Source organism: Tachyglossus aculeatus, chromosome 8, assembly GCF_015852505.1.
Source record: "Tachyglossus aculeatus isolate mTacAcu1 chromosome 8, mTacAcu1.pri, whole genome shotgun sequence".
In the NCBI taxonomy this organism is placed as follows: Eukaryota; Metazoa; Chordata; class Mammalia; order Monotremata; family Tachyglossidae; genus Tachyglossus; species Tachyglossus aculeatus.
The window spans coordinates 24,984,761-25,000,619 of NC_052073.1; the positions used below are offsets into that span (position 1 = coordinate 24,984,761).

A 15,859-nucleotide genomic window follows, 5' to 3' on the forward strand; every position below is an offset into this window, starting at 1 on the left:
ACAGTCTTAATCCCCATTTTACAGGTGAGGTAACTGAGGCCCAGAGACGTTAAGTGACTTGCCCATCACACTGCTGACATGTGGCGGAATTGGGATTCGAACCCATGACCTCTGACTCCAAAGCCTGGGCTCTTTCCACTGAGCCACGCTGCTTCTCTGTTATCCACCTCAGCTCTTTCATCCATTCATTTAATCGTATTTATTGAGCGCTTACTGTGTGCAGAGCACTGTACTAAGCGCTTGGGAAGTACAAGTCGGCAACATATAGAGACGGTCTCTACCCAACAACGGGCTCACAGTCTAGAAAGGGGAGACAAACAACAAAACAAAACAAGTAGACAGGTGTCAATACCATCAGAATAAATAGAATTGTAGCTATATTCACATCATTAATAAAATAAATAGGATAGTAAATATGTACAAGTAAAATAAATAGAGCAATAAATCTGTACAAACATATATACAGGTGCTGTGGGGAGGGGGAGGAGGAGCTCTTAGTACAGTATCTGGCACATAGTAAGTGCTTAACAAATACCATGATCATTATTGCTGTTAGTGGAAAGAGCACAGGCCCAGGAGTCTGAGGACCTGGGTTCTAATCCCTGCTCTGCTACTTGTCCCCTGTGTGACCTTAGGGGAGTCACTTAACTTCTCTGTGCTTCAGTTCTTTACCTGCAATTCAATACCTGGTCTCCCTCCTACTTGCTCTGTGAGCCCCAGGTTTATATTCTTGCATCTTCCCTAGTGCTTGGAAAGTAGTAAGCAGCTAACAACAAATATTGTTATCATGTTATTATTTTCTGAAAGTGAGTAAACTCCAAGAAGATTTGGAAAGAATTTATCAATACAAAAAGTAACCACAAATCAAGCAAATGGAATCACAAAGCGTCTCAGATAATTAATCCCCAGCATTAAATGACTTCATTGAAGATTAATTGGCCTGTGTCCAACTTGATTAGCTTGCATTCACCCCAGAGCTTAGTACAGTGCCCGGCAATATCAAATTCTTTGATAGAAATAATTGATTTATGTTTGCCCCAAATCAAGTGCTTTCTCAAAACAGTTACAGGGGCATAAAGACAAGGCATTGAAAAAAAAATTAAAAAAAGAGTTGTCAGGCTAACCGACCGACGGAAACCTTCCTGTAGAGCCTATAGATCCCTGGGGAGGCTGAGGAGGCTGCAGAGCTTCTGGAGGCTGTGGAAACTGTGGAGGCTATGGAGGCTGTAAAGGCTGCTGAGGCAGAAACTGAGAGTCTGGGAAGACAGTGGAGGCTGTGAAAGCGATGGAGGCCACCAAGACTGATGGAGCAGAAACTGTGGAGGCTGCGGAGGTTGTGGAGACAATGGAAGCGGTCGAGGCTCTGTAGCCTTGGAGTCTGCAGAGGCAGATCCGAGACAGTGGAGGCTACAAAGGCTGTGGAGGCTACAAAGCTAGTGGAAGAGGAGGAGGCCTCAGAGGTGCCCGGGGAAGTGGAGGCTGTAGACGCTTTGGAGGCTGCGGAGGAAAGGGTGGTTGGAACTAGTGACTCTTGACTGGAGCAAAAAGGTGTCAGGGCATCTTCACTCCGAAACTGTTTTATTTACTCATTGTACCAGTAGATATCTCGATCTGTTCATTCCTAAAATCGCTAAATGGGCTTGTGTAACGTGTTATTTGGGATAGGGACACTGGCCGATCTACTAATCTCGCATTCACCCTAATACTAAGCCCAATCCGTGGTCCATAGTAAGCTCTTAATAGATTCCATTAAGTACTTATCAAAACTCTTCTAAAAAGCCACCTTGACTAATCTACTCACTATCCCAAGCATGCCGTTCTCTCTCAGCTTCACACTCCTCGACTCTTCTTTGATTTCTTTAAGTATTTAGCTGCCTGGCTTTAATCTTTATATTTACTCTCATGCTTTCTAACAATCATTCGATAGTATTTATTACTGTGTGCAGAGCACTGTATTAAGCGCTGGAGGAGAACAATGTAACAGATTTGGGAGACATGTTCCCTGCCCACAGTGAGTTTACCGTCTAGTTTACACTCTACCATTCATAATAATAATGATGGCATTTATTAATAAACCAATCAATCAATCGTAGTTATTGAGCGCTTACTGTGTGCAGAGCACTGTACTAAGCGCTTGGGAAGTACAAGTTGGCAACATATAGAGATGGTCCCTACCCAACAGTGGGCTCACAGTCTAGAAGGGGGAGACAGAGAACAAAACCAAACATATTAACAAAATAAAATAACTAGAATAGATATGTACAAGGAAAATAAATAAGTGAATAGAGTAATTAAGCGCTTACTATGTGCAAAGCACTGTTCATACTGTTAGAGAACATGAGAGTAAATATGAAGATTAAGGCCAGGTGTCTAAATAGTTATATAAAGCTATATATAACTTTTATAAGCTAAATTCCTTCCCCTCCCCACAGCACTTGTATATATTTGTACAGATTTATTATTCTATTTTACTTGTATACATTTACTATTCTATTTATTTTGTTAATGGTGTGCATATAACTTTAATTCTATTTGTTCTGACGATTTTGACACCTGTCCACATGTTTTGTTCTGTTGTCCGTCTCCCGCTTCTAGACTGTGAGCCCGTTGTTGGGTAGGGACCGTCTGTATATGTTGCCGACGTGACCTTAGCAAGCGCTTAGTACAGTGCTCTGCACACGTTAAGTGCTCAATAAATAAGATTGAATGAACGAATGAATATATATTATATGTATATGTATAATATACACACAGATCAATGTATCATACTAAAAAGTGTAGTAATAATTATTATTATTATGGTATTTGTTAAGTGTTCACCATGTGCCAGGTACAGTTCTAAGCGCTGGGGTAGTTAAGCACTTACTATGTGCCAAACACTGCACTAAGCACTGAGGTAGATACAACAACATCAGGTGAGTCACTGTCCCTGCCCCATACAGGGTTCACAGTCTAAGGCAGCGTGGCTCAATGGAAAGAGCCTGGGCTTTGGAGTCGGAGGTCATGGGTTCAAATCCGTGCTCCGCCGATCGTCAGCTATATGACTTTGGGCAAGTCACTTCACTTCTCTGCACCTCAGTTACCGCATCTGTAAAATGGGGATTGACAGTGAGCCCCCCGTGGAGCAACCTGATCACCTTGTAACCTGAACAGTGCTTTGCACATAGTAAGCGCTTAATAAATGCCATCATCATTATTATTATTATAAAGGGGAGGGAGAACTGGGGTTGAATCCCCATTTTATAGGTGAAGAAAGTTGAAGCACTTAAGAGACTTTCCCAAAGTCACACAGCAGACAAGTGGTGGAGCCAGGATTAGAACCCAGGTCCTCTGACTCCCAAGCCTGGGCTCTTTCCACTAAGCCACGCTGCTTCCCGCGGCCTAGACAACGTGTGCCCCCATGTCTTCCTCTATAAAATGCCAGCTCGGTGACTGTATCTTTGGCTTATTGTTCAACCCCTTTTTCCATGCTCAGTGTCTAGGAGATGCTCCTTGAATAATAATAATAATAATGATGGTATCTGTTAAGGACTTACTCTGTGCCAAGAACTCCTGGAGCACTGTTCTGAGCACTGGATGGTGGTGACGATGATGATGCTGAAGGCGATCCTGGGGCTTCCATCAGAAAAATATATTGATGAGCCTGAAGATCGCTCGAAGAGACGAAGGAATTTGGGGTAGGTATTGGGAAAGTCCCCAGTCCCTGGAGCACTGTTCTAAGCACTGGATGGTGGTGACGATGATGATGCTGAAGGCGATCCTGGGGCTTCCATCAGAAAAATATATTGATGAGCGTGAAGATCCCTCGAAGAGACGAAGGAATTCGGGGTAGGTATTGGGAAAGTCCCCAGTGCTGTAACTCTGAAGCTAAGTGACTGCAAGAAATCTGGGTTGAATGGCGTAATGGAGATGTCAACTACTGGAATGCCCGGACCGTAAGCTACCGAATCAATCAATCAATCATATTTATTGAGCACTTAGGGTGTGCAGAGCACTGTACTAAGCGCTTGGGAAGTACAAGTTGGCAACATATAGAGACGGTCCCTACGAAGCAGTCGAACTGTTGGGTGCGTGAAAAGTACCAGGTCCTGAATCGTTGCAGAATTTCTGGTTCTGCAACCTCGCAGCGTGGAGCTATCGCAAGATGGCCCGTGGGAACCCCTCACGAGGAATGCCCCGGTTTGATGAAATCCGGAAACAGAATTCTTGAACGAAAGATCCAAATCCCGCAGAACCAGGGAGACGTGGGCCAATTCCTTGTTCACCTTCCTCCTACGAACTACAGCCCCCACTCAGGACCGCACCTGGAGGGTTTCCAGTCCTCTACCAGTCTCGGCTGTGGGAGGGAGAGTCAAGCAGAGGACTAGCCCTTCCATTCCTAGCTTGGGCAGTGGCTAGCGAGTGGAAGGCCATCTGCTACGAGTCAAAACTCACCCATGCTGGGCAGCAGCGGCGTGGGAGAGAATCGAGGGCGGAGACTCGAGTTTACCGTGCGGAAGAAGGCGATGACGGGCCACTTCTGTATTTTTGCCAAGAAAACTCTACGGATCCACTGCCAGAACGATTGCAGGTGGAGGTGGGGCTTTCCGGGAGAGATGTGTCCACGGACTCGCTGTGGAGCGGAAACGACCTACAGCATAAGACAAGACAAACTACAGCAAGCAAGACAAGGAGCACTTGTGGATGCTGAGCTCTGTTCTCTAGCCTGTGCTTTGGAGAGTGGGGTCATGCTAATCTACAGAGTGCCAATGCTTCCCTCTCATTCTTTCAATCGTATTTATTGAGCGCTTACTGCGTGCAGAGCACTGTACTAAGCACTTGGGAGAGTACAATATAATAATAATAATGGCATTTATTAAGCGCTTACTATGTGCAAAGCACTGTTCTAAGCGCTTGGGAGAGTACAATATAATAATAATAATAATAATGGCATTTATTAAGTGCTTACTATGTGCAAAGCACTGTTCTAAGCGCTGAGGTAGATACAAGGTCATCATGTTATCCCACGTGGGGCTCACAAGTCTCCACCCCGATTTTACAGATGAGGTAACTGAGGCACAGAGAAGTAAAGTGACTTGCCCCAAATCACACAGCTAAGTGGCGGAGCCAGGATTTGAACCCATGGCCTCTGACTCCAAAGCCCGGGCTCTTTCCACTGAGCCACGCTGCTATTATAACGCTGCTGTTATAACAACAAACAGAGACATTCCCTGCCCACGGCGAGCTCAAAGGCCCCATTTGGCCACACAAGCCCCAGTGTCAAGCAGTTTGCCAGTCAGTCATTAGCATTTCATTCATTCAATCGTATTTATTGAGCACTTACTATGAGCAGAGCACTGTACTAAGCACTTGGAAGAATACGATGCAACAATAAGCAGACATATTCTCTGCCCACAATCAGTTTACCACCTAGAGAGCTGTTTATTGAACACTTAGAGAAGCAGCATGGCTCACTGGAAAAGAGCCCGGGCTTTGGAGTCAGAGGTCATGAGTTCAAATCCTGGCTTTGCCCACTGTCAGCTGTGTGACTTTGGGCAAGTCACTTCACTTCTCTGGGCCTCAGTTACCTCATCTGTAAAATGGGGATGAAGACTGTGAGCCCCCCGTGGGACAACCTGATCACCTTGTATCCTCCCCAGCGCTTAGAACAGTGCTTTGCACATAGTAAGCGCTTAACAAATACCAAAATTATTAAAATTATTATTTACTGTATGCCGAGTACTGTAGTAAGCACTTGGGAGAGTACAATAAAGCATAGCATAGTGGATAGAGCACAGGCCTGGGAATTAGAAGGTTGTGGGTTCTAATCCCAGCTCCACTTGTCTGCTGCATGACCCTGGTCAGATTTACTTCCCTTCTCTGTGCCTCAGTTCCCTCATCTTTAAAATGGGGGTTGAGACTGTGAGCCCCACTTGGAACCACGTCCAACTAGATTTGCCTGTTTCCACCCCAGCACTTAACACAGTGCCTGGCACACAGTAAGCGCTTAACAGATAGCATCATCAATAATTTTGGGGCTGAGGCTCCCCTTCTAAGCAGTAGTCCCAGGTTACTAGTCTTTCTGCTGTGAATTCTGGTTTGGTTTTTTTTCTGGCAGCCCTCAGGAAACCTGGAGACACACATGCTGTCATAGGTGTTTCGCTGAGCACGCAGCACAGCTTTGATGTCATAAGTTCATTCATTCATTCAATCGTATTTACTGAGCGCTTACTGTGTGCAGAGCACTGTACTAAGCGCTTGGGAAGTACAAGTTGGCAACATATAGAGACGGTCAGTCCCTACCCAACAGCGGGCTCACAGTCTGTTTCCAGGGCCCCTCCTTCGGAAGCCAAGGAGGAAGAAGAATGGTGGGTTGAGGGGGAGGAGGGGCTGAGAGATGGGGATAATAATAATAATAATAATAATAATGGCATTTGTTAAGTGCTTACTATGTGCACAGCACTGTTCTAAGCGCTGGGGGGGATACAAGGTGATCAGGTTCTTCCACATGGGGCTCACAGTCTTTATCCCCATTTTACAGATGAGGGATCACAACTCTGTGCCCCACGAGAAGCAGCGTGGCTCAGAGGAAAGAGCCCGGGCTTGGGATTCGGAGGTCGTGGGTTCTAATCCCAGCTCCACCGCTTGTCTGCTGTGTGACCTTGGGCAAACCACTTCTCTGGGCCTCAGTTCCCTCGTCTGTAAAATGGGGATGAAGACTGTGAGACCCCGGGGGTCAACCTCAGAGGCTGGAACTGGGGCCGCAGGAAATGAGGTACTGCTGTCTGACACCATCTTCAAAGTCCTACTCAAGTCACACCTCCTCCAGGAGGCCTTCCTTGCCTAACCTCTCATCTCCCACCCCTTCTCCCCTCCCTTTGGCGTCATCTCTGCACTTGCACCTCTACCCCATAAACTCTTAGGTACACCATCATCACCCCCGCAGCATATGTACAAATCCTTATTCTCTCCTGCTTCCCCCACCTGTCATTTATTTTAATGTCTGTCTCCCCATTTAGACTGCAAGCTCACCATAGGCAGGGAATGGGTCTACTGTGTCTGTTGTTATGTTTTGTTTTGTTGTTTGGTCTCCCCCTTCTAGACTGTGAGCCCGTTGTTGGGTAGGGACTGTCTCTAAGTGTTGCCAACTTGTACTTCCCAAGCACTTAGTACAGTGCTCTGCACACAGTAAGTGCTCAATAAATATGATTGAATGAATGAATGACACTGCAGTTGGGTGAGAGAGAAGATGGACTGGCTGAAAACTTCACTAACCAGAATAAAGCCAGCAATTATTATTGTTAGTAGTAATAATAATAATAATAATAACAGTAATAACTGTGGTATTTGTTAAGCACTTACTTTGTGCCAGGCACTCTACTAAGCACTGGGGTGGGCACAAGCAAGTCGGGTTGGGCACAGTCCCTGGCCTACGTGGGGCTCGCACTCTCAGTCCCCATTTTCCAGATGAGGTGACCGAGGCAAAGAAAAGTGAAGTGATTTGTCCAAGTTCACACAGCAGAGAAATGGCAGAGCCAGGGTTAGAACCCATGACCTTCTGATTCCCAGGCCCGTGCTTTAATTACTACGTCATGCTGCAGCGTGGCTCAGTGGAAAGAGCCCGGGCTTTGGAGTCAGAGGTCATGGGTTCAAATCCCACTCCGCCACATGGCTGCTGTGTGACCTTGGGCAAGTCACTTAACTTCTCTGTGCCTCAGTTACCTCATCTGTAAAATGGGGATTAAGATTGTGAGCCCCACGTGGGGCAATTTGATCACCTTGTATCCCCCCCAGCGCTTAGAACAGTGATCTGCACATAGTAAGTGCTTAACAAATGCCATCATTATTATTATTATTCTTCAGTTGGTCACTATAGCCCCTTTTCAATGCCTTCCAGTGGGGTGCTGGAGGAGTGCATCATAGGAAAGCCCAGAGTCCGACACCGAATACATTTCCCCCCAGACCCAGCGCCAGAGAATATAATAATAATAATAATGATGGTATTTGTTAAGTGCTTACTATGTGCAAAGCACTGTTCTAAGCGCTGGGGGGATACAAAGTAAGCAGGTTGTCCCACGTGGGGCTCACAGTCTTAACCCTCATTTTACAGATGAGAGAAGTTAAGTGGCTTGCCCAGGGTCACACAGCTGACAAGTGGCGGAGCAGAGATTCAAACCCATGACCTCTGACTCCCAAGCCCGGGCTCTTTCCACTGAGCCACGCTGCTTCTCTATGTGAGAATATGTGAGAGGGTTTGGTATCTCTGGACCTCGGAGGACCGAGCCGAAAGGGACAAAAGAGCAGAAAGGACTTCCCGAATTTAGCCGACATCAGAGGGACGAAGCCTGGAGTGGACCAGTCGAGGTTTCACTTACCTACACCACGTCGGTGAAAGTGGAGCAACGAGGCACCTAAACCGGTATTTCTCCAGACCGTCAGACTAAAGCGAGCAGATTGTAACCTGAAGAAATCTCTCCCGCTAATACTGGTAAGGCCCTTGTCATCGTTAATTATTAGAGCATGCATGGACAGAGGGGGGTGGGGGGAGGAGACCATTAACTGAGCTTGTGTCATCTGAATCTCGTGGCCAAATGAACGGAGCTGAGCTAAGGAGAAGCAGCATTGCCTAGTGGATAGAGCCCAGGCCTGGGAGTGAGGAGGCCCTGGGTTCTCATCCCAGCCCTGTCATTCGTCTGCTGAGTGACCTTGGTCAGGCTCTTTAACTTCTCTGTGCCCCAGTTACCTCATCTGTAAAATGGGGATTAATACGATGAGTCCCATGTGGGCCGTTCTTTACTGCTGAACTGTATTTTCCAAGCGCTTTGTATAGTGCTCTGCACACATTAAGCATTCAGTAAATACTATTGAATGAATGAATGACATGGACCCAACCTGATTAGCTGCTCTGTACCCCAATGCTTAGTACAGGGCCTGGCACATAGTGAGTGCTTTACAAAGATCATAAAAAGGGGGTGGGAGGGCTCGGAAAGGCCAGAAAAGGAAAAGAATGGAGTCTTGGAATGGGAGAGATGAGAACTAAAGGAGGAAACCAAACAGAGTCTTAAAGTAGAAGGGGTGCAAATGAAAGGAAGGAGGAAAGGAGAGAAACGCAAGATTTCTAAGTAGTTGGTCATTCAAAAGCATCAGATTCTACACCACCAAACCAATTCATTTTTAGCAACAGAATGAGGTAGATGATCCCTCGCCCCCTCATCTTACCCAAAACTGTGCAGGGAAATTAGCCCTTGCTGTTCTATGAACCTTGAAGATTTGTTGGAGTGAGTCAGGATAAGGTGATTGCCTCATAAAACTGTCATAAAGGAAGACTTGATTAAGATTACCAGTCCCATCTGGGACAGGGACCTGATTAGATTGTATCTACCCCAGCACTTAGAACAGTGCTTGACACATGGTAAGCGCTTAATGAATATCATCATTGTTATTATTATTATATTAGGTGCCAATGGTGGTTAAAGAGCATCTATTGTAAGTATGAATCCAGGAATGTGTGGGAAAACAGTCACTTCAAGACTACATTTGAGTATGTTGAATATACTTGCATCTCTTCTTAGTCATTCAATCGTCCTCCTTGGTTCCATACTGATTTTTTTTTTATAGTATTTGTAAGTGCCACACTTGTGCTCTAGCCACAAGGCCATGCTGCTTCTTTACCAATTTCTTGAACTGGACCTCCCTAAAGTGACCCCCTCAGGGCCCAGGACCTTGACTCCATCCAATTCTCTCCCACCAGTCATAAGCTTTGACACATCTGCTATCTCCTCACGGACACCCACTTCCTGCTCACTCCTCTCAGCATGGACATCCACCAACTCACCAGCCCCAGTTCTCAACTCCTTCCTTCCACCCTTCTCCTCCACCACCTTTTCCCTCTTTAAAATCGCATTTAAATGCCCATCTCCTCCAGGAGGGCCTCCCTGACTAACCCCTCCTATCCACTTGCATGATCAGTGATCTGTTCCGTCCTTTTCAGTCCATTTTTCTAAATGATCACGTCTAAGACATTATCTGATTTGATCTAGTTCTACTTACATGTTTAATGTATGTGGATCTTTCTCACTCCCCTATCAGATTGGAAGCTCCTTGTCTAAGCTCTCATTTCCTTGTAAACCCTCTTACATTGCCTATACACTTGATCTGTAACGTTTAAGTGTTTGATATTCATCCCACCTTCAGCCCCACATCACTTCTATACATATTCCTAATGTATCTTGATGTCTATCCTCTCTCTAGTCAATCATGTTTATTGAGCACCGTGCTAAGCATTTCAAAGAGTACAATGCAATAACGGACACATTCCCTGCCCACGGTGAGCTTTCAGTCCAGAGGGAGAGACAGACAGTAAGAGAAATAAATAAATGCCAGACATGTACGTAAGTGCTGTGGGGCTGAGAGGGAAGTTGAATAAGGGGAGTAAATCAGGGTGACGCTGAAGGGAGTGGAGAAAAAGGAAAAGAGTGTTTGGTCAGGGCAGGCCTCTTGGAGATGTGCTTTCAATAAGGCTTTGAAGGCGGGGAGAATCATTGCCTTCATGAGGAGGGAGGGTGTTCTGGGACATGGGTGAGAGGTCGGCGGTGAGATAAACGAGATGGAGGTACAGATGAGAAGCTTGGTATTAGAGGAGCGAAGTGTGCTGGCTGGGTTGTAATAATAATAATAATAATGATGGCATTTATTTAAGCTCTTACTATGTGCCAAGCACTGTTCTATGTGCTGGGGAGGTTACAAGGTCATCAGGTTGTCCCACGTGGGGCTCACTCACAGCCTTAATCCCCATTTTACAGATGAGATAACTGAGGCCCAGAGAAGTTAAGTGACTTGCCTAAAGTCACACAGCGGACAATTGGCAGAGCCGGGATTTGAACCTGTGACCTCTGACTCCAAAGCCCGGGCTTTTTCCACTGAGCCGCGCTGCTCCTCAAGTTGTAGTAGGAGAAAGTCCCTTGCGGGCAGGGGACGGTGTCTACCAGCTCTGTAGACAGAGGTGTAATACAGTTCTCATACTTGTAGTGAGCCCACAACAAGCTGCCGTATGCCCAGTCTAGCAAACAGTCGCTAATTAAGTCACCTTGACACTGATGGGCTTTACTTGGGACAGGTGATAGCTGGCCTGTGGGGGCTGAGCATGGAGGGAGGTGGGGCTTTCTTTCCCTGTCATACCCATAACAGGCCTGGGCCAAATAATAACTGTCACTTAGAGCCACAGCTGCCTCCCCTAAGGCAGATAAAAGGCGGTCATTTTGGATCGTGAGGGGAGGTATGCAGAGAGAAGCATCTGGGGCCGAAGCAGCATTGAAGAAGCAAGCAGAAGGAAGAAGCCTCGGTAGAACAGGATCCCTTGACCAGCAGACTGGAATTGGACCCTTGGTGGAGTGAGTGAATGGGTGTGTATATGTGTCACTCCCTTGCACATTGGTAAAAGTAAGTAAAAAACTTTCCACGGTAACCTTGGTGGTCGGCAATGTGGTTTGACTCTACTACGGGTCACCGAGGCTCCTCCGGTCCAGGAAGGTCCTGGTTGGTAGGAGCCGGGGGCTCCCAACGACACTCAGTAAGAACCCAGTAAATACCACCGATTGATTTAAGGGCAGGAATTCCGAGGAGCTCTGAGATTGACCCCTAGCTCATCACCTAGGGCTCTAAAGCTTCAAAAAGTGCTTATGGAGTGAGTGACTAATCCATGGGATGGAGCCAAATGGAGACGTAGCAGGGCGTAGTGGAAAGAACACGGGCCTGGTGTCAGTGGACCTGGGTTCTAATTTATATCTGTAATTTATTTATCCATATCAATGTATGTCTCTCCCTCTAGACTGTAAATTCATTGTGGGCAGGGAATGTGACTGTTGTTATATTGTACTTTCTTAAGTGCTTAGTACAGTACTTTGCACACAGTACAATAATAATAATAATGGCATTTATTAAGTACTTACTATGTGCAAAGCACTGTTCTAAGTGCTGGGGAGGTTGCAAGGTGATCAGGTTGTCCCACGGGGGGCTCACGGTCTTAATCTCCATTTTACAGATGGGGTAACTGAGGCACAGAGAAGTTAAGTGACTTACCCAAAGTCACACAGCTGACAATTGGCGGAGCCGGTATTTGAACCCATGACCTCTGACTCCCAAGCGCGGGCTCTTTCCACTGGGCCACGCTGCTTCTCTATGTGAGTATGTGCTCAATAAGTATGAATGAATAATCCCAGTTCCTCCATGTATCGGCTATGTGACTTTGGGAAGTCACTTCTCTGTGACTCAGTTCCCTCATCTGCAGAATGGGGATTCAGTATTTGTTTTTCCTCCTATCTAGACTGTGAGCCCCATGTGGGACATGATTAGCTTATATCGACCCCAGTGCTTAGTACAGTCCTTGGCACATTATAAACCCTTAACAAATACCAATATACCACTATGAACAGACCAATAAATTCTGTTTATTTTTTTAATGGTACTTGGGCTAAGTGTTTCCTGTGTGCCGGCCACTGTCCTAAGAGCTGAAGTAGATCCACGTAATCAGATTGGACAAGGTCCCTGTCCCACAGCACTTATGTGCATATCTGTAATTTATTTATTTGTATCGCTATCTGTCTCCCCAACTCTAGACTGTAAGGTCACTGTGGGCAGGGAATGTGTCTGTTCATTGTTATATTCTACTTGCCCAAGTGCTTAGTGCGGTGCCCTGCACACTCAATAAATATGATTACATGAAAGAATGAACTCACAGCCTGAGTTGGAGGGAAGATGGTTGAATCCCCTTTTTACAGATGAGGTGAGCTTGTCAAAGGCAGGGAATATGTCGGTTATTGTTCTATTGTACTCTCCCAAGTGCTTAGTACAGCTCTCTGTGCTCAGTAAAAATGACTGACTGACAGAAAAGTGAAGTGATTTGCCCGCAGAAGGCAAGTAGCAGAGCCGGGATGATAACGCAGATCCTATGCTCCTAAAACCTGTGCTCTAACCACTAGACCACACTGCTTCCTGTTGAGAAACTCGGTGAAATAGTGGCGCTTACTGACACCGCAGCTCCCCCAAAGCAGAAAAATCCCAAGAACACATGCAGAACATAAATAGATACCTGGGGATGGTAGGGGCTGAAACAAATGCGAAGTCTGAAGGTCATGAAAAGAAAGCCAATTATCTTGGGACGGAGTATTTCCGTATACATTAGTTAAGCATTTTAAAGAAGTGGAGATTCATTAGTTATTGGAAACGGTTCAGAAGGTGGAACTTTGGGATATTTGTCTCCTAACTGAGAGATTTTTGTCTCAACAATTTGTGATTTTCATGTTCCTGACTGATGCCAGAGTTGTTTATAATGTGTTTTTGTTGGGTTGTTGTTTTTTTTAACGGCAGAATCATCTGAGAATGAAGAAAGGGATCATGTTTGGAACGTTGCATTTTAACTGAGGGCACAGAACATGTCATTTCTTTATTTTGCAGTTCCCAAGCACCTAATACAGTGCACTGCACCAAGTAGACACTTCTTAATAAATATTACAACTGCCACTGCTACTTCTATGACTATTCTTTCAATAACTTCTTTGAGAAGTAGTGTGGCCCAGGGAAACGAGCCCAGCCCTGGGAGCCCGAGGGCCTGGGTTCTAATCCAGGCTCTGCCACTGGTCTGCTGTGTGACCTTGGGCAAGTCACATCACTTCTCCGGGCCTCAGTTTCCTCATTTGTAAATTGGGGATTAAATCCTACTCCCTCCTTCTTAGACTGTAAGCCGCACGTGGGACAGGGGCTGTGTCCAGCTTGATTATCTTGTATCCACCCTAGTGATTAGTACAGTGCTTGGCCCTCCTAAATTCTTTGCAAATGACATAAACGCTGTGGCACTCAACAAATATCAACAAACAAAGCTGTTATCATTATCCGGAGTTCCTGAGAACCAGCGTGGCCTGATAGAGCATGGGCCTGGTTTTCCTAATCCCAGCTCTGCTGCTTGTCTGTTGGGTGACCTTGGGCAAGTCACTTCATTTCCCTGTTGCCTCAGTTCCCTCATCTGTAAAATGGGGATTAAGACTGTGAGCCCCATGTGGGACGGTGACTGTGTCCACCCTGATTAACTTGTGTCTACTCCAGTGCATACTATAGTGCCTGGCACATAGTAAGCACTTGGCCAATTCCATTTAAAAAGGAAAAATGGCTGGCAGGGAATTGCAGAAAAGGAAAGGTGAAAGTACATCTCCCCGGAAGCAAAGGGGGCTGGCTCTCTGTTTTCCTGCACTGTTTTCTTGTCCTGAATGGGCCCAGGCCCCAATCAATCAATCGTATTTATTGAGCGCTTACTGTGTGCAGAGCACTGTACTAAGCACTTAAAGAGGTCTCTTGGGACAAGAGGGAGCGAAAGAGATCTCCCCAGAGCTCTGTTGGGAGGGGAGAGAGACAAAATGGCATCCAATCATATTTATTGAGCACTTACTGTGTGCAGAGCACTGTACTAAGTGCTTGGGAAGTACAAGTTGGCAACATATAGAGATGGTCCCTACCCAACAGTGGGCTCTCACGTGCTCTAGCCACTAGAGCACACTGCTTTAAGACATTTAAACTTCTCTGTGTCCTCCTAACCATTCTCCTTCCCTCTTAAAACCATGGGCTTCTTTTGGATTGGGGCCTGTATTCAACCTGATTATCTTGTATCTATATCAGTACTACGTTCTGTAGTCAGTTTGCCAATTATTCTGGCCTAGTAGATAGCGTGTAGACCTGTCTGCTGGGTGACCTTGAATGAAAGGTTTTATTTGCATTTTTTTTCTTGGTATTTGTAAAGCACTTACTGTGTGAAATGGTAAGCTCTAAACACACACTACTATTATTATTATTATTATTGTTCAAAGGATTCAGGCACAGTTCCATTTCAGATTGGACCAAATTCCACATCTCCTTTGGTCTTCTGAAATGCCTGGATTTTTTTTTTTCCTTGATGGTATTTTATAGGAAGAGCTTATTGTGTTCCATTCATTCAATTGTATTTATTGAGCGCTTACTGTGTGCAGAGCACTGTACTAAGCACTTGGGAAGTACAAGTTGGCAACATATAGAGACGGTCCCTACCCAACAGTGGGCTCACAGTTCCAGGCACTTTACTAAGCGCAGGGGCGGATCCAAGCTAATCAGTTTGGACACAGTTCAAGTCCCACAAAGGACTCACAGTCTTAACCCCCTTTTTACAGATGAGGCACAGAGAAGTGTAGTGGCTTGTCCAAGGTCACACAGTCGACAAGTTGTGGAGCAGGGATTAGAGCCCAGGTCTTCTGGGGAAGGTCTCTTGGAGTAGATTCATTGTCGTATTTATTGAGCACTTACTGTGTGCAGTGCAGTGTCCTAAGTGCTCGGGAAGTACAAGTTGGCAACATACAGAGATGGTCCCTACCCAACAACGGGCTCACAATCTAGAAGTAGATGTCACTCTCTTTGTGCATTAAAAGAATCACGCTGAGCTGGACCTTCCCAAGGAGTTTGGGGCTCTTCTCTCCGGTAGAATTTTTCTTTTCCAAATGTTCCTAGTCTCAAGGTTGCACAAAAAGTCTTTGATATACCCATTCCCTCTCATCCACTGTTGGATAGGGACTATATATGTTGCCAACTGTACTTCCCAAGCGCTTAGTACAGTGCTGTGCACACAGTAAGCACTCAATAAATACGATTGATTGATCCAGGCCCCATTTCAAACCAGGGTTCCAGACCCTCTCTGGTTCAGAGGCCTCATCTCAGTGGAGAAAGCAAGGAGTCTCGCCCAGACCAGTGCATCAGTCAATCAATCAGTCAGTGGTATTTATTGAGCGCATACTGTGTTCAGAGCACTGTACCAAGCAGTTGGGAGAGTACAGTACAATAGAGTTAGCAGATTAGTTCACTGCCCATT

General features: G+C 45.8%; 1 non-coding gene across 1 annotated transcript; it reads left to right on the top strand.

Moving 5' to 3' along the window:
• Nucleotides 1-4,286: 4,286 nt before the first annotated feature.
• On the top strand, nucleotides 4,287-4,424 carry LOC119931883. The gene has a single exon (XR_005452188.1). It is a non-coding gene; the product is annotated as a small nucleolar RNA SNORA7 (small nucleolar RNA).
• Nucleotides 4,425-15,859: the final 11,435 nt, after the last annotated feature.